An 18,480-nucleotide genomic window follows, 5' to 3' on the forward strand; every position below is an offset into this window, starting at 1 on the left:
GTGTGTATGGCTGTACTGAAATGAAATGAAACATTCAAAGTTGATATGCTACCAAGCATTCACCTAGCAGCAATCTCAGAACCTGCAAAATGTAAACTTAAAATAAAATAGAATAAAATATCATTTTCTGCAGGGGGGCAAGCCCTCATACCCTGTAATTCTATATATTTACTCAGAGATCAAACTATCTCGGAGAAAGGACATGTTTCCCTAACCCAAGAAATGTGTGATCTAGCACACCTGTCAGCTATCTTTGTAGTCAACCATATTTTGTCAGCTAAACAGATATTGACCAAAAGTAGATTTGATGTATTTCATCAGACCCATGTATATATATATATATATATATATATATATATATATATATATATATATATATATATATATATATGGGTCTACTTCATAACATTGAAAAAACATCTAAATCCCAAAACACTGAAAACCCAAAACATTGAAAACTCAGAGCATTGAAAGTGTGCTTCATAACACTGAAAACTACAACACACGTAAATAACATCCTCTCCACCTATAGCAACACCTAACTAACAAACACACTTTCTACTAGATTTCTGCAGGGGGGCAAGCCCCCTCTGCACTCCCCATGTGGGGGGCCCTGCCCCCCCTGTAAAATAAATATACCAACTCCAAGATCGCACTACAGTGGAAAAAAGTTAATTTTCTAAGCTCATACCACACACTGAGGTTAGGAAATTAACTTTTTTTTCACTGTAGAGCTGATTTAATGAAGAAAAAGTAAAGGTTCTTTAAAACAGGAAAAGAACATATCAATATAAAATAGATGTGTGCACTTATAAAATTAGGTCAGTTGCCTCAATCATCTGTTGTTTCAAGGACCTGCACAAGGTTTTTACAGACATCACAGTGATGTGGTACATAAAAAAGCAAGGGAAGCCAGATCTTACTCACTGTGCATACTAGTCATGGTAGCCTAGGATTTAACTTTTCAATATAATCTCACTTTAAATGCATCTTGCATGTTGTCAGTGCAAAACTGTGTGGCAGACAAGCTGAGCAGAGCTAGGATGTTTTCTTTGAATTGGTCCATCTGTTGGGAACACCTCAAACAGATTTTTTCATCTGCAATAACAGTCAGATGGCAAGATTCCGGTCTATGACTCCATGTAAGAAGGTTGGGAGGCAGATGATTTTTCTTTTTTCTTTTTGGACAAGAATGTTCCTGTATGCTTTTCCACCCTTTGCAAATAGCTAGGGGCAATTACCACAAGCATCCTCACAAACTGGACCTACTCACACAAGACAAGGGGTGTTTGATACATCCCGACCCCAAACAACCGTAACTGACTGCCTGAACTATAGAATGTTAATACATTTTTGGCACTTTTGTTCTGAGAATGTGCAACAGGTATTAAAGTAAGAGAGAAAACCTACTACTAGAAAATCATATATTAGTAAATGGAAAAAAAAATTCTAGTTGCTGCCAAGAAAACAGCCAGCACCCATTTAATGTTATTGTTTTTTTTTTCTTTTCCTAAATTACTTTTGTGATTTATTGTCATCTGGTCCACCTTACTCCAAAGTTAAGGTTCATTTGTCATCCACTTCACATGTCTACCTATGGATCCCCCTCTTTCAATGAAATCTCATGAGAAAATGTTTTTGAAAGGGGTGTTCTATACCAAGCCTCTAGGAAACAGGAGGCTTCTCCTTGGGATCTTAATTTTGTATAATAGAAGCTAACACTTGCTCCATTTGATCCAGCTCATCAGATTGACTTGAGATTCTTAACATGGAAAACAGTGTTACTAATCGGTCTGACATCTGCAAGAAGAATACCTGAGTTGCAGGCTGTTATGCAGCCTTATCTTTTCACAAAATAGAGCTTCCTAATAACTAATCCTTCATTTATGTCTAAAGTAGTGAACAAATCTACAAGAAGCCAAACTATCCATCTCCCTCTATTTTTTCCAGAACCTAAATTTGAGGAAGAAAGGATATTCCAGACCTTGGATGGCCACAGGAACTCTGATCAGTTGCTCATTTCATGTGAAGGATAAACAAAAAATGGACAACTTGTGCTAAAATACACTATTTCCAAATGGTTTGCTCATGCTATTAACTTTTCTTTATACCCACCATAACAAGGTAGTTGCAGACAGGCTCATGGCTCATTCTTCCAGGGCATTGGCTTTATCTGTGGCTTTTTGTAAAGAATTTGATTCTAGAAGTTTTCAAAATGAAGCAACTTGGTTCTCTGTGCACACTTTTCCAAAGCACTATAAACTAGATCCCTTCTCCAGGTGTAGGACAGGCTTTGCTAGGATCTTCCTCCACATGCTTCTGGACCCTCATCCTTCCTCCTCCTAGTCAGCCTTAGCTATGGTAATATAGCCATATATCTAAGATTACTTGAGAAGTGATCCATATGATGAACATAGTACTGTTGTGGTGCAGTGGTTACATTGTCGTCTCACAGTAAGAGGTTCTCCGGTTCAATTCTTGGCTGGAGTGCCTGCTCTGTGGAGTCTGCATGTCCTCCCTGTGTTCATGTGGGTTTCCTTTGGGTGCTCTGGTTTCCTTCCACATTACAAAGACATGCATCTGGAGCATTTCTCCCCAGGCCTCTGCTGAAAATTGCCTTTGTTTCAAGTTGGACTTTCCCAGTAAACAAATATTAAATAAATAAACTTACCCTAAATGTACATGCTTGAATGATGATTGTTGCAATAATGCTCCCCCCTGACATCACCCTTATTTTTTTTGCGTTGTCCTCGTCAGGGTTTTTGCCTCCCTCAAATTGAAGGCATGAAAGCTCTGAAGGACTTGGCACCCAAACCTGACTTTTTATTCAGCTCAGCTCGAGTTAATGGTTTGGGTGTGTGGAAGCTTTGAAAGCTGTCTGGCTACTATAACCTTATTAAAATATAACTCATGTAGCTTAGGCTACTACAGCAGTAATCATTCTAACACCTACTGTTGTGGTAAGTTTACTTACACAGTTGTATGTTCTTCAGTCTAAGGTGTGAAGGCTTCAGCTGTTTAACATTTCACAGATGAGTCAAAGGAGCTGTAATTCCCAGAAAAAAAAATCCTAAAAATTCTTAAAGCAACAGTGATTTCACAGCATCAGTTATCACCAGTGTGGTAGCAGCATTCCTATAAGGTTTATACAAAACATTCTTGTTTAAAGCACCTTTTCTGCACCCCTGCAAAATGTTATTTCCACTGATATATGGTCACTTCAGTGCTCTGTAATGCTTGGTCACATGCCTAGGAGGTATCACTGAGACCGTTTTTTATAGTGTAGTATAGTCAGCTCTTAGATATGGTAGAACCTACCAATAACTTTTCAGAGTTATTCACATGTGAAGTGCAATCTGTAATAACTAAAATGTGTTTGGTCATTTTAAATGTATCAGCAACTGCATTTGCAAACTTCTGTCCAAAAGTGAAATAATTTCACTTAAGATCTATGTATTAAAACACTAGTCTGTCATGGCACAGTGAAGCAACAGTTAACATAGCTACATCATAGTCGTCAGTTGTGTTGTTTCTTGACTTGGATGCTCTTGTTCATGTTCTCCCTGTGTTAGTGTAAATGCACACCAGGTGCTCCAGATTTCTCTACTTCCCAAGCATGTGTCATAGGTGAACTGGCATTGCTCCAAAATTGCCCAGAGGTGTGTGCATGCTGTGTGAAAATGAGGGTGTGATAAATCCTGACCCTACTCATGGTTGGCTTCTTTGCTTTGCACCCACTGAGTGCTGGGATAGGCTCTAGCTTTCCTATAATCCTCAAATGGATTATGTGGCTAATCAGAAAATTGAAATCCTCAAATGGCTTACGTGGCTAATCAGAAAATTGAATTAATCTGTCATGGACCCCTTCTAACTCTTGTTACATGCTTGTATCACCAAGTTCCCATTATGCATGTTATGGAGTTATTCCAAATGTCCACAACAGGCTAGACTGTATCCAATCAAATGCCACACAGTAGCAACAACTGTTATGAAGACGGACTTCCATTATTTTTGTTCAACACTTCCTAGGTAGAATTGTTAACTTACTGTGCCTGTGTTTATGCAGTCTGTATATGGTGACTGCTCACCATGATTCCATTGCCCACTGCAGAATAGTCATGGACATTTAGCATGTAATAAAGAAGCTTTCCATGGATATCCATCCATCCTCAACCCCTTTTCGCATTTTTGCATATGAAGTTAGGGTGTCACTTCAACAGTGACAAGCATCTAGAGCCAAGGTTTACACCGCTGGGTGGTTAGCCCTGTAACTGCAATTCATCCTTACCACACACTCATACAAGCACTCACACCTAGGGCTAATCTAGAGTGTCCAATCCACCTGATGCATGTCTTTGGAATGTGGGAGGAACCCAGAGCACCCAGAGGAAACCCATGTGAACACAGGGAAGACAAGCAGACTCTGCACAGGATGCATCCCAGCCGAGAACTGAACTGAGGAATCTCTTGCTGTGAGGTACCAATGCTAACCCTCTGCACCACAGCACCACCCCCAAGCTCTCCATGGATATATTGTTCTTTTTTCCCAAAAAATTACACTAAAAATGAAAGCAATTAATTTGCAGAGTGTGACTAAATTAGTCATATCAAACTAATGTCACCAGGTTTCACTGTGATTTTTCAGTAGTCTGAAGTAAATCCGTGTAATGTCAAACCATTATTTTGATGGAAAGTCATGTCCATTCTTTGAGTTGGACTTCACCTAACAATGTCATATTGTTCCATATTTCTTATGTCTTGAGGTCATATTGTCAGGTAATGTGAAACTGTTTAATTCTACCTTATAGTAGGTAGCTGAAGAGATTTATGCTAACCTGTAAATGCAGTTCCATGACCTTCAGCAGCTGGAATAATGTCATTTCTATCACAGATGATCCCTTCATACTATACTGACAGGATTCTGTTTTAGAAATATATGCCTCAGTAGGAACAGTGATGCCTGAAGCTATTACTAAAAGTAATGCTTGATTACCCTGTCTAACTGTAATTGGTCTAATTTTACTGCTGCAACAAGTGGTTTCAGGTCACTGATGTATTGTCACCAGTGCAATGGATTCATTCTCATCCTTACTTCTGAAGGACATGTTAAGTTATTTTATAAATTTTAATATAATTTTATTCCACGTTTTATTTTTTTATATGTATGCCCACTTCAATAATGTAATTTCTTCAGTGCTTCATTATTTTGCCTAGAAATGACATAGTTGAATACAAGATGAGCGTGAATCAGGCAAAGAGCTAGTGTGTGCGCGTGTGTGTGTGTGTGTGTGTGTGTGTGTGTGTGTGTGTGTGTGTGTGTGTGTGTGTGTGTGTGTGTGTGTGTGTGTGTGTGTGTGTGTGTGTGTGTGTGTGTGTGTGTGTGTGTGTGTGTGTGCTCTGTAAACTGAACCATATTGGGTATATAGGTAAGTGATTGCTAAGTTGAGCATTTTGAAAAAAAATAGAAAGATGTTTCTTTTCTAAAGCAATTCCTTATGTGCCTTGGGCAGCAAAGTTCTTTTGTGGACTAAATAATCTTATTTTCTTTGTGTCACTGAATGGCTGTTAATATCATGAAGTGCATGGAGCTGTAAACAGCTGCTCAGCTTTCTTCTACCATGTGCCAATCACTTCACAGGTCCTGTTACCTGTTAAGACGTTTCCCAGCTGAGGCTGTCTTGCTGGGATATATACAAAACTGTCATGACACACAAAGTATTATTAGACTTCCGCCATGGGGGCATTTAGTCCCTGGAGAATGCATACTTTGGATTAGGGCGGCCACGGTGGTGCAGCAGTTAGTGTTGCCGCCTCACAGCAAGAGGTTCTCCAGTTCGATCCTTGGCTGGTGTGCCTTCTGTGTGGAGTCTGCATGTCCTCCCTGTGGTCGCGTGGGTTTCCTCTGGGTGCTCCAGTTTCCTCCCACATCCCAAAAGACATGCTGTAGGGGGATTGGACACACTAAATTGGCCATAGGCATGAGTGCATGCATGTGCCTTCTGTGGAAGGTTGGGCGCTGGGCTGGCAAATCGACACTGTAAAACTCCACTGCCAATCATGAGCGGACAGTGATCCACTGTGGTGACCCCTAACCGGGAAAAGCTGAAAGAAGAAGAAGAATGCATACTTTGGAGTTCAAGTGTCCCTCATAACATGCCATGTCTGCCCAAACTAACAAACAAATATGGTCCAAGGGGACTGGAAATGGGTATTTTGCATATGTCCTGGATTTGCATAACTGCAGAACCTTATAAATTTTAGTAATTACTGGCTTATTTTCACTAAATTTTATTTCATAAAAGAAACATTGCTGGGGGTATTGGAGTTAGAAGGAGAAAATCCCTTTGAATGTCTGAGCAGTATGTACTATAGAGTAAGACGGAATCAGAATCACCACCTCATTTAGACCCTACAAGATCCAATCTATGAACTATCCACACAAGTTAAACAGTATAAAACATCAACAATCATCCAGTCAGATTTATGATTTCAACATCAAAAGCTTCCATTGTGTTTTTAGGTCACACATACTCAGGAAAGGGACATGCCCTAAGCAAAGAAGGTGTGTAACCCCCTAGTTATTGTGTTCATATAAGAGGGTAAGCGGAAGTATGGGCTGGCAAAGTCCCTCACACAGGGGTGCAAAAGAAGACTGCACCACTCCTGTAATAATCTTTCAGTGTTTTTTTGTCTTGTCTCTGGATGTTGCCTTTTAAAGCTAATTGGATGATCATGAATAGTACTGCAGAGTTTGCAAATGGGATTTGGTAACCCCTTTATAATTAGCTAACATACTAGTCCATACAAGTACAGCAGGTTCTAATGAAAAATCACATAGTAGATTCATCTTCAGCACACTGGAAACTGGAAAATTTAAAAACTAAAAACATTTTATATTTTATGGCTTTAAGTGTGCAGTTTGTATCATTGTTTGCTGGTAACTTTACCTTTTCACCAATTCATTTCATTAGTTATATGTGCTGTTTTATATATTATGCAATGAACAAACCTGTGGTAAGCAGCAAAGATGTAATGGGCAAGATGTGCAAGGTATAAAGATACCATATTTCCAGCAAGCTGAAAGGCAGCAGTAAGCTTTTTGCAAAGTAGCATGACAAATGACCAAAGAGATGCATGATGAATAGCCACTGGATGAATCATATTGCCAATTGCCTGATCACTGAAAAGACCCCTTTATGAAAATAGGGCATGCCCCAAGGTGCTAAATACTCAAAGTAGTTTATATTTAGTTGTGGGTCTGGATAACTTCTCCTACTGTAAGGGAGGATACCACAAACTCCTCTACTCACAGGAATTTAGGTTGAATACAGTTCAGAAAATGGATTTGGTGAATCATGTTTATATGGACTCTCTTTTGTTTCTATGTGCTCAACCTTTTCTGTCATTTTTTTCTAAAGAGTTGGAAAGAAGTTAAATTAGTGCAGTACCTTTTAAGGACATTTTTACAACCGTCCTCACTCAGTAAGCAAAGCCAGTCTTTTTATCAAAGCAGGCTGGCTTCACAGCATAAAGAAATAAAGCTTCCTCATTGCCAAGGTAACCCATGATCAGCTAGTAACCTGGGAAATGGAGGAGCATAGGGGGTGGGGGAGAGAGTAGGTGTCATTGGCTTGCCCAACTCAGGAGGAGGAAGGCATTAGATCCACAATTAGATTGCCTTACAGTATAGGTGTATGATGGTGCAGGAGCAATATGGATCATGGCATGCACTCAGTCATACCAGATTTTCAATGCTGCACTAAAAATATGAAATCTCATTAAACGGTATGACACTGTATTCATTTTTTCATCTATATGTGGCTAAATTTTGTCAAGCTATACAGAAAGCCTATCTTAATCATTATGAATGTTGGTTGTTCTGAAATACAAAACTTCACACAAAAAAAGCTCAGAATTACATGGACTTGACAGATTCAACCACTAGTTAAATCTGAAGCAAAAAAATCTACTCAAAGCATGGATGATCACTTCCCATTTGCCCACCATGTAAGATGACCACTGTCCACACCATCTTTACAACACAGAGCCAAAAGCCAGTGGCCACTTCATTTTTCCACCTGTCTGAAGCTTCTAGAAATCTCAGGCTCATCTCTTAATCTGGGTCGCTAGTGCTAAAACTGGATACCTAATTTTTACACCAGTTATTTATTTGTGTTAGATAATGCTTAAGTAAATACTAAAGAAAAGCAGGCCATTTTCAAGATGAGGATTTAAAACTTTAGAAGAACCTTGGAGTCTGTAAGTAAGATATGCCGTGATTGAGAAGGCAACAGTATAAATTATCTTCCACTGGAGGGGCAGAGATTATAGAAATAAGATAAGACTTGTGGAACAGAAGGAATTACAACAATAATAAAAAAGGCAGCAAGTAGGGTGGTGAAATTAATATTTACAGTAGGTCTATAGAACATTGTAAAGGCTAGTAATATGATTTCAATACAATATAGAATGAAATGTACAGGTGTTAAAGCTTGTGGGGAATGGCAGAAGCAAGTGTTAAGCTAAGTACCATTCTACTCTTCAAGAATATAAGTGCAGACAGGGAGCCCACCCCACTCATCATTACCAAATCCACTATCTTAAAACACCAGATACCTCTTCCAGCTTCTTCTTAAATCCAGAGAAACCAATAAACTAGGAGTCCTTTACCTACAGCCATGCAGTGTGAAGGAACCACTACAGTTCAGCTCTAGTTTACTTAAAGCCATTTCCTCCAAAGTCCAAAAGCAACTATTATGCATGGTTGTCAAGCCATCCTTCCCCACACACACACTTGATGCAGGATGTACAGCCACACCTCCCATCCATTCTAAAATATAAACAACTCTGGGGTTAAAACTCCAACTAGCTAGGATGAGGCAGTTTTATCAAATGATATTTCAGTTATTTCCTTCAAGAAATTGGATATGGCAAATCCTATCTCAGAATAGGAGACAAATACTTTAGCTACCCATGTGGAAGTTTCACTCCCTAATAAGTAAACTCAAACCTGAACATTCTAGAAATATTGGTCATTTAGAAGTGTAAAGGCTTTAATAAGCTTCAGTAGAATAAGTAATATTAAACCAAAATGTCTGAGTCTATAAGAATGTGTAGCATAGTGAGTAAAGTATTGGTTTTATAATTAGAGATTATGACTTTGAACCTGACTAGATCTTGACTGAGGTTGTGTTTCAAATCTTCTGACAAGCAATCTTAGTCTGACAGTTACAGCAGTACATTAATGCTAGACCCTATTAATGAGCTGCTGAGTTTGATTCCTTTAGCCTCTGTTTGTGTACCGTACGATTTTGTACAGTCACTTAACTAGATTGCTCTCAGGGGCATTTGGAAAATTGAATAGGCTCCTCAATGGTCTCCTGGACAGCATGCTTAGTAAATACCTATGAACCTATTCAGATGTTTCAAACCTTTTTCTGCCATTTGTACACTCTCTTAGTCTAAAGTATTTACTTCTTAAGACAATGACAATATTTTCTGAATTCTATTAGTTTCATCTCAGTCCCAATGATATGTTCTTTAAGAGTTACATTTTAGGAATCTCACCTGTATCCTTTCATTACCAACACAATTTTCCATAAAGTACCTCTACTGACAGACGCTAAGAAAATATCTCTATCAACTATATAGCAATACACATACAGTATAGATGCTCATGTCTGTGTGTGTGTGTGTGTGTGTGTGTGTGTGTGTGTGTGTGTGTGTGTGTGTGTGTGTGTGTGTGTGTGTATTATGAGTCATCTAATGCCTGTATCTGCATTCAAATTGCAGAAAAAAATTCAGTTCCTCAACGTTCAGTTGAAACTGTATAAACCATAAGCCAAAAGCTTTTTTATGGTTAACCCCCCTGCACATCCTAATGACAATGCCTGCATCCCCCACAGCCTCACTACTTATATATACTGTGATGATGTGATTATTGTCATCTGTGCCGGGGTGAATAGGACAGTGGATGTGTAACATATGCCAGCAAAGTTAGCTGGAATTTTATAAATAATTTTGTGTCATTTGACTATCACACTGACTTGTACAGATGCTTGTGTTAAAGATGTATCAACAGTGTTATTTTAACTGATTAAATGTTTATGTTTAAGCAAAGAATTCTGTAAGGGAAGAGTAGAAGTTTTTGAAATTGCCCTATAGCTTACAGATACTGCAACAGATATTAGCAAACCTCTGAGTGTGAATTGTACCAGTCAGGTGATCAAATGTGATGTCATTCTATAACCAGCACTGAGAGGATGGAAGTCACACAGCATTTTGTTTTGTTTTCTTTGAAACCTGATATAAAATATATGTGACAGTTATCACAGTCAGTTAACTATTTTTTAGTTCAGTTTAGTTAGAAGCTCATCACTTTGTCTTGTGGAAGTAAGCATCTCAGCATCTAATCTTGCCTTTCTGTATTAACTAAGTTAGGTAGGGAACAGTTATTTTTTTTAGACAGTCAGGAAATAAAGTAGTGTTTTTTCTGCATCTGTTTGAATCTGTCCAACTGTGTTATTTTTATTTGTCCTGTGACTGAAACTCTGGTGTTTATTGTATTTAGATATTTATTATTTTCATGTTTTCTATTTTATTATTTATTATTAAATAATTTTATGCCTTTCATTGTGGTTGGTCTTTTAGAGAATACTTTTAACATCTTGAGAGTACTTGTGCTTATTTTACTGACACCTTGGTCACTCTGAAAAGCCTGGCTGCTTTGGTTACACTCTACCATTTATATTAGTATTGATTTTACTCAGTATAATTGGATATCCTTGTAAGAGCCTGAGTGTAGTTGACTGGTGGCAGCATAGTTGCCTTATATTCTGGGCAGAAGGGGTACAGCTAGTAAATCTGTACCAGTCTTTCCCAGAAGTGTGCGTGAAAATCAAATACCCAGGTGTTGGTGTGTCAGCTACTTGAAACTGGCACACAGTGCTCCATAGTGCATCTTGTTTGCGATCTGAAAAGACAGAGTCCTGTCTCAGGTCTGGAGCATGTTCCCTGCATGCTCTTGGGGAGAACTGTGTTTGATGCAGATGGCTGCATTTGAAAATACTGTGTTAATCCATTCCTGTTTTTAGAGACCTACTCTCATTGGTTTGGATGGTGAGAATTAATGCTCCTTGATTACTGGCATGGGATAGAGAGGTCATCACATATTGGTGTCACAATGGTGGGATATTAATTGAATTTCAGTAGCCTGTGGGCAGTTGTCACTGAAGGTGTGTGTACTCTCAACAGCCGCAAGGTAAACATTCAGAGTTTCATTTTCACAACAGTTTTATTTATTTCTGTTAGTTTAGGTAAAGGTGATAAAGGATAATGAGGGAAACATACTCACAAGTGAGGAGAGTGTGTTGAGCAGATGGAAGGAGTACTTTGAGGGGTTGATGAATGAAGATAATGAGAGGGAGAGAAGGTTGGATGATGTGGGGATAGTGAATCATGAAGTGCAATGGATTAGCAAGGATGAAGTAAGGATAGCTATGAAGAGGATGAAAAATGGAAAGGCTGTTGGTCCAGATGACATACCTGTGGAAGCATGGAGGTGTTTAGGTGAAATGGCAGTGGAGTTTTTAACCAGATTGTTTAATGAAATCTTGGAAAGTGAGAGGATGCCTGAGGAATGGAGAAAAAGTGTTTTGGTACCGATTTTTAAGAATAAGGGTGATGTGCAGAGCTGTAGTAACTACAGATGGATTAAACTGATCAGTCACAGCATGAAGTTATGGGAAAGAGTAGTGGAAGCTAGGTTAAGAAGGCCGGTGATGATTTGTGATCAGCAGTATGGTTTCATGCTGGGAAAGAGCACTACAGATGTGATGTTTGCTGTGAGAGTGTTGATGGAGAAGTACAGAGAAGGTCAGAAGGAGTTGCATTGTTTTAGTAGACTTAGAGAAAGCATATGACAGGGTGCCTAGAGAGGAGTTGTGGTATTGTATGAGGAAGTCAGGAATGTCAGAGAAGTATGTAAGAGTGGTACAGAATGTGTACAAGGGTAGTGTGACAGTGGTGAGGTCTGCGGTGGGAGTGACAGATGCGTTTAAGGTGGAGGTGGGATTACATCAAGGATCAGCTCTGAGCCCTTTCTTATTTGCAATGGTGATGGACAGGTTGACAGACGAGAGCAGACAGGAGTCCCCGTGGACTATGATGTTTGCAGATGACATTGTGATCTGTAATGAGAGTAGGGAACAGGTGGGGGAGACCCTGGAGAGATGGAGATATGCTCTAGAGAGAAGAAGAATGAAGATCAGCAGGACTAAGACAGAATATATGTGTGTGAATGAGAGGGAGGATAGAGGAATGGTGAGGATGCAAGAAGTAGAGGTGGCGAGGTGGATGAGTTTAAATACTTGGGATCAGTAGTTCAGAGTAATGGTGAGTGTGGAACAGAGGTGAAGAAGAGAGTACAGGCAGGATGGAGTGGGTGAAGAAGAGTATCAGGAGTGATTTGTGACAGATGAGTACCAGTAAGAGTGAAAGGGAAGGTCTACAAGAGGGTAGTGAAACCAGCTATGTTATATGGGTTGGAGACAGTGGCATTGACAAAAAGGCAGGAGTTAGAGCTGGATGTGGCAGAATTCAATATGTTAAGATTTGCACTGGGTGTGACAAGGGTGTACAGGATCAGGAATAAGTATATTAGAGGGTCAGCCCAGGTTGGAAGGTTTGGAGACAAATCCAGGGAGGCAAGATTACATTGGTTTGGATATGTGCTGAGGAGGGATGCTGAGTATATTGGGAAAAAGATGCTAAGGATGAAGCTACCAGGTAACAGGAAAAGAGGAAGGCCTAAGATAAGGTTTATGGATGTGGTGAGAGAGGACATGCAGGTGGTTGGTGTGACAAAGCAAGATGCAGAGGACAGGATGAAATGGAAACAGATGATCCGCTTGTGGCAACCCCTAATGGGAATAGCAGAAAGAAGATGATGATGAGTTTAGTCAGGGAAAGCAAACAAAGATGTCATCATAGGTTTATAGTAAGCTGACAATGAACCAGTTGGCCAAGATATGCAAATCCAAAGGGCTAGTAAATGCTAACCGGACTAAAGAAGAAATTATTTCAGCCTTAATCACAGTGGCAGTGCAGACCAGTGGCCAGGAGGACACCCAGTCTGGTGATGGAGATGTGCAACCTTCAGAAACAGGCTTGTTTACCTTTTACTCAGAGGACTTAAAAATCTGTCTGGAGTTAAATAGGCTTGAACTGGAGGCTGAAGAAAAGGAGAACCAGCGTCAAAATGAGACTGAAGAAAAGGCGAAGCATCAGCATGAACTGCAACATTCTGAGACCAAAGAGACATTGTGTTTTTTTTGATATTGAAGAGAGACTGTGGCATTCGGAGGCTGAAGAAAAGTTGTAGCAGTATCAGCATGATGTCCACTTCTTGAGCATTCCCATACTTAAGGCTCCCTAATGTTTCCTTTTTTTTTCTGAACATCTTCTTAGATATCTGCTTACCAGTGGCACCTAAGCAACCCATATAAATAAATGCTTCAGTGTTTTGTGTGTATTCCAAGATTTTTGTACAAGTTTACTTGTGAAAGCCTTTAATATACAAAACAAGAGGACAGCCAAGAATTAAATGCCATCACAGTAAAAAAAATATAGCCTTTACTACCTAATGAATTGAACAATATTGTTTTTTCATCTGCAAATCACGGAATCATATTAATTTCACATGTTCTCTTCTTTAAATGAAGAAAAAAAGAATGCAATTTATTTGGCCTTGAGTATACTGCCAACTTGTATCCTTATCTAGCCATTCTTTTTTCCTGGGTCTATATTATAACATTGAAGTCTTACAACTTTGAATGTTATAATATCGAACCCAGTAGAGTGAACGCTGGAAATAGTGAAACTGCAGAACACCAAATACTTTCCTAGGGAAAGTATTTAGTGGGCCATTTCTGCAGATTCACTATTTCCTCAACTGTGGAGCAAAGGTTATGGACCGGGTTAAGGTAAGTGTGCTAACGAAGGTGAGTGTGCAATTTGGCACGGGTTAGGTGAGTTAGGGTTAGGGCGCGGGTCAGGTAAGTGTGCAATTGTGTGGACGTGAGGGTTAGGGTGGGGTAGGTGAGTTAGGGTTAGGGAGTGGGTAAGGTGAGTGTGCGATAGTGACAGACCTTAGAGTTAGGGTTGGGTTGAGGTAAGTGGATAGCTGGTGGTGTATGTATGGTTTAGTGTAGTGTTTTGTGAAGTGTGTGTGTGTGTGTGTGTGTGTGTGTGTGTGTGTGTGTGTGTGTGTGTGTGTGTGTGTGTGTGTGTGTGTGTGTGTGTGGGCTATTTATTTTGGTGTGCTTGTGTTTTGTGTATGTTTGTCAGAAAAGCAAATTTTTTCCCTGAGAAAAAATTTGCTATTCTGACTGTTCGGTATTCTGGTGTTTCGCTCTACTCAGTTCGATATTATAACATTAGAAGTTGTAAGACTTCGATGTTGTGATATAGACCCCTTTTTTCTTTACAGCTCTGTGAAGAATGTTTTACTCCACTAGTGTGCTAGACCTTTCTACATGGCCAGCTCTTCTCACATTCTTTAAGACACAGTTCTTTTTTATGTCATTTCTCTTAATTCTTTAATCATCTACTCTTTACAGTACTTACAGCTATGGTTCCTTGGTCTAGGTATGTGTATACTTTCCAATATCCTACTTTTAGAAATTAGAAGGTATCTGTAGTAATACATGTGCCTGCAGTTTTATCAGTTCCCTCTTCATATCAAAATGACTGATTATCCTCTGTTTATTTCTGTTTATTCAAATTTATGAAAATAGGAAGGAGTAAAATAGATGCTCATGCACTGTGAGGTACTAATGAAGCCAAGACCGTGGTTACTGCCTATAAAGGTAAGAAAGAAAACCTGTAGTCATTGCAATGCCAATTGTAAAGCATTAGTTCTATAATTTTATAGTACCAGCTGTCTAACTCCCAAATTAGACATAAAATGTCAACTCCCCATTCCTGGCACTGTGGGTTGTTAAGTGCCATCAAATCTCATCTGATACGTTTCACTATAATTTCAGCAAATAAGCACATTCAATATCCCTGTAAATTCATAACTTAGTGTTTTCCTTCTGAAGGGCACATGGTTACTCTTTCTCCTATCTTATTAGTCCTGCAAATCAAAACAGCAGAGTGCCCAGAAACTTCCATTCTCCATTTCATTGCTTTGACACATTTCTATAACATCTACAGCTTCATAATAATTTTTCTTAACATTATGAAGAATTTAAATGACATATTTTGTGCAATACAAAATAAATTATTCTGTTAACTTAAGCATCACAATTTAAACTTTAATGTACATACAAATAAGAATGCTTACTTTATAAATGCATTAAAGCACTCAAGAATGTGCATTGTATAGATATTGTTCATAGATTCATAGGTAAGTACTAGGCTATCTGCCCAAGGGCATTTATAAGCCTAGCCACAATGTGTTGGCTTTCACCACACCCTTAGATTAGTTCCCTGTGCCCCTGTCCAGCAGAGCCATTAGTTCCCTGTGCCACTGTCCCGCAGAGCCACTGCAGTGATCCCCGGGGTAAATTTTCTGTTTCCCATCCACCCGTCAAGGTTTCTCTTGAAGTGTGTTAGTGAGGGGCTCTGTCTGATATATATTGGAATCCTGTTCCAAAGCATGGGGGAGTCTCTGGGACAGGAATCTATCCCTCCAGCATGTCCTATTTATCGTTGTGGTGAGGTTTATATCTCTAGAGCGTGTGGATCTCCGGGATTTGTTTTTTTTTTAGGTGGAGCATGTCCATCAATTCTGGGTTGGACATGGCCTTGTATGTCAGGCAGAGATCACCTCCAAGTAAGTGGTATGCAACTGAGTACAGCTGCAGTTTCTTGAGTCGGGCTGCATATGGCATCTGTTTGAGGCCAGTAATCCTCTTAGTGAGGTACTTTTGTGGTCTTTCCAGCTGTTGCAGGTGTCTTGTAAGGTACATCACAAATGGGGCGTTGTATTCTATGATGGGTCTAATGAGTGATAAGTAGAGAGGCACAATAACCTCTTTTGTTCTAGATGCGAACCCTTTTGTGATTAGGTGGGCCACATAGAAGGTTACATTCTCAAAAACTTGTAAGACAACGTCTCTGGGAGTATGCTATAATATGAACAATGCACACCTTTCGATAATGCACTAGCTAGTATATTAACTGTGTTTACTTAATGAGATAGTTCTTCCTGTACTGATTTTATTAACTGTTCCCTTATCACCCCATTCTCTGCTACTGCAGTTTACTGTGACTCCAGTCTTCTAATAAAGCACTAGCAGTTAATTCCTATTAGATCTTCCACATCGCACTGTGAAGTAAAACCATTCCTTTAATGTAGCATCGTAATGTAATACTTTGAGTATAATTATATAAATCGATTAACACCTAGGAGCATGGAGGCTCAATCTGCTCTTGTCCAGTCAGGTAGTACTGGATATACAGAGGCAGTACAGGGATTGTCCCATTGTTTCCTAACAACCCCTAACTCCTAGATGTCTCTAAATAAATCTGTGAGAGCTGCACTTACCTACTCAGATGGGAGGTACATTTCATTACTTCCAAATCTATCAATAAACAACAGCATACCTATACATTTACTTATGCTGAAAATGTCAAAAATCCATATCTTAGCATCCCAGGTGTCTACTTAGAACATCTTAGAAAATTTAAGGTTACATTACTTTTTATACTTCTATGTACACATAAACTCTACATGAAATGACCAAGACTGCAAGTCTGGGACCCTAAAGACACATAGCGCTGCTTCAGATCCTGAGACACACTTGCACTGTACACACTAGTCTGGATAAAGAAAATGTTGTGGTGAGTTGTTTCTCTGGTGCTAGTACCAGGGATATTAAAAGGACCAAGAGAACCTTTCATCATCCTAAATATGAATATGAACATGTTGTTGATCTCATATGGGGTGAATATAATTTGGTGCTGTATCCTAAAGAAGGTACAGCAAGACTCAGTTGACCTCACCATCTGTATCTCTGAGAAAGATAAAACCACTAGTGCTTAGCAGTATTATTGTCTGCATCAAAAATGATTACTAAGTTCAAAGGAAAAAGTAATTAGCTGCAATGACTGGCATATAAGTGTTGTCATTCTAGGAGGATCTAGTGTGTATCTGCCTGGAAAGAAATGGTCAGCAGACCCTCCAAAACTGTTTAGGAGGCAAACACCTCTCATCACATGGCTTTTTCACTCTGTTAAAATAATATCAGGGTTGCTGTGCTCAATGCTCGCAAATTAAGCAAAAAAGTTTGAACTACAGTCCTCCCTCATAGGACCATTGGAAGTTACTAGACTAATGGCCCTATGGCCCTTACAAGCCTAGCCAAGTTCTACCCTTATTTCTACGATCAGCACGTAATGTCCATGTCCAATAGGGACAAGGTGGAACCCCAGGTCTGAATTTATGGTTACCAATCCAGTCATCCACATTGGGTTTAAAGAGGGCCAATGAGGTGCTCTGTTTGACATGAAATGGGAGTCTGTTCCAAAGGTGTGGTAACCTCTGTGAGACAAATCTGTCCCTCCAGCAGGTTCTATTAATGTCTCATACCAGGTTAAGGTCTCTAGAGTGAGTAACCCATGTACCATTTGACTTACGGATATGCAGCATTTCCAGTAAAGTAGGGTCAGAGATTGCCTTGTATGTAAGGCAGAGATCACTTCTGAGAAGTCTGTATGAAACAGAATAAAGTGACAGTGATTTCAGATGATCCACTTAGTACAGATGCTGAAGACCTTGAATTTCCCTTGTGAGGACCCTTTGTGGTTTCTCCAATTGCTCCAGGTGCTTGGAAAGGTACGTACCAAAAGAGGCATTATATTCAATTATTGGCCTGATGAGAGAAGAGTACAGGGAGGTTATAACTTTTTTTTCATACATGAAGATATTCACTTGTGTGCTGTTACAAAGACTTAATTTCAGGATAACATAGCATGCCATTCGTATTGGGCTGCAATGGTTATCCGGTAGTTAGGATGAATGGGAATGGTGGGGAGCAGATACAGTTTTATCAGGAACTCTCTTGGGTCCTGTCAAATCTTATAGAATGCCACTATTGAACTTTTACAGATCCTAGTGTATCTCAACTAAAGCATGTACCATATCATTGCCAACTACAGGTCCCCTTCTATGTCTCTTCACAGCAAACTGAGCATCTAAATCAACTCAAAAAGCTACCCATTAAGCAAATGGGTTTATTTTGAGAAAAGAGCCATAGCTAGCTGTTCTGCCACCTCCCTGTTCTGGTAGCCACCTCCCATAATCCTATTCAAATAAAAAAAACATTCTTCTCCTCCAAGTTGTGATGCGAAAAAAAATGTATTCTGACTTCAAGGAGCTTTTCAGGAAAAAGAAAACAAGGTTCTTCTTTCAGTGTTTGTAGCAATGCAGCTTGCTACATTCATTCCACACACGGACTGCTAAAGGAAAAAACA

The 18,480-nt window shown here is 39.4% G+C and overlaps 1 protein-coding gene across 1 annotated transcript in view; it reads left to right on the forward strand.

The window, feature by feature from the left end:
- The window catches only part of LOC122800812 (macrophage colony-stimulating factor 1 receptor-like), an 875,741-nt gene that overhangs the window by 613,316 nt on the left and 243,945 nt on the right, over positions 1–18,480 (forward strand). The window lies entirely within an intron of this gene.

Source organism: Protopterus annectens, chromosome 4.part1 (genome assembly GCF_019279795.1).
Source record: "Protopterus annectens isolate FY-2018-M chromosome 4.part1, PAN1.0, whole genome shotgun sequence".
Classification (NCBI taxonomy): Eukaryota; Metazoa; Chordata; order Ceratodontiformes; family Protopteridae; genus Protopterus; species Protopterus annectens.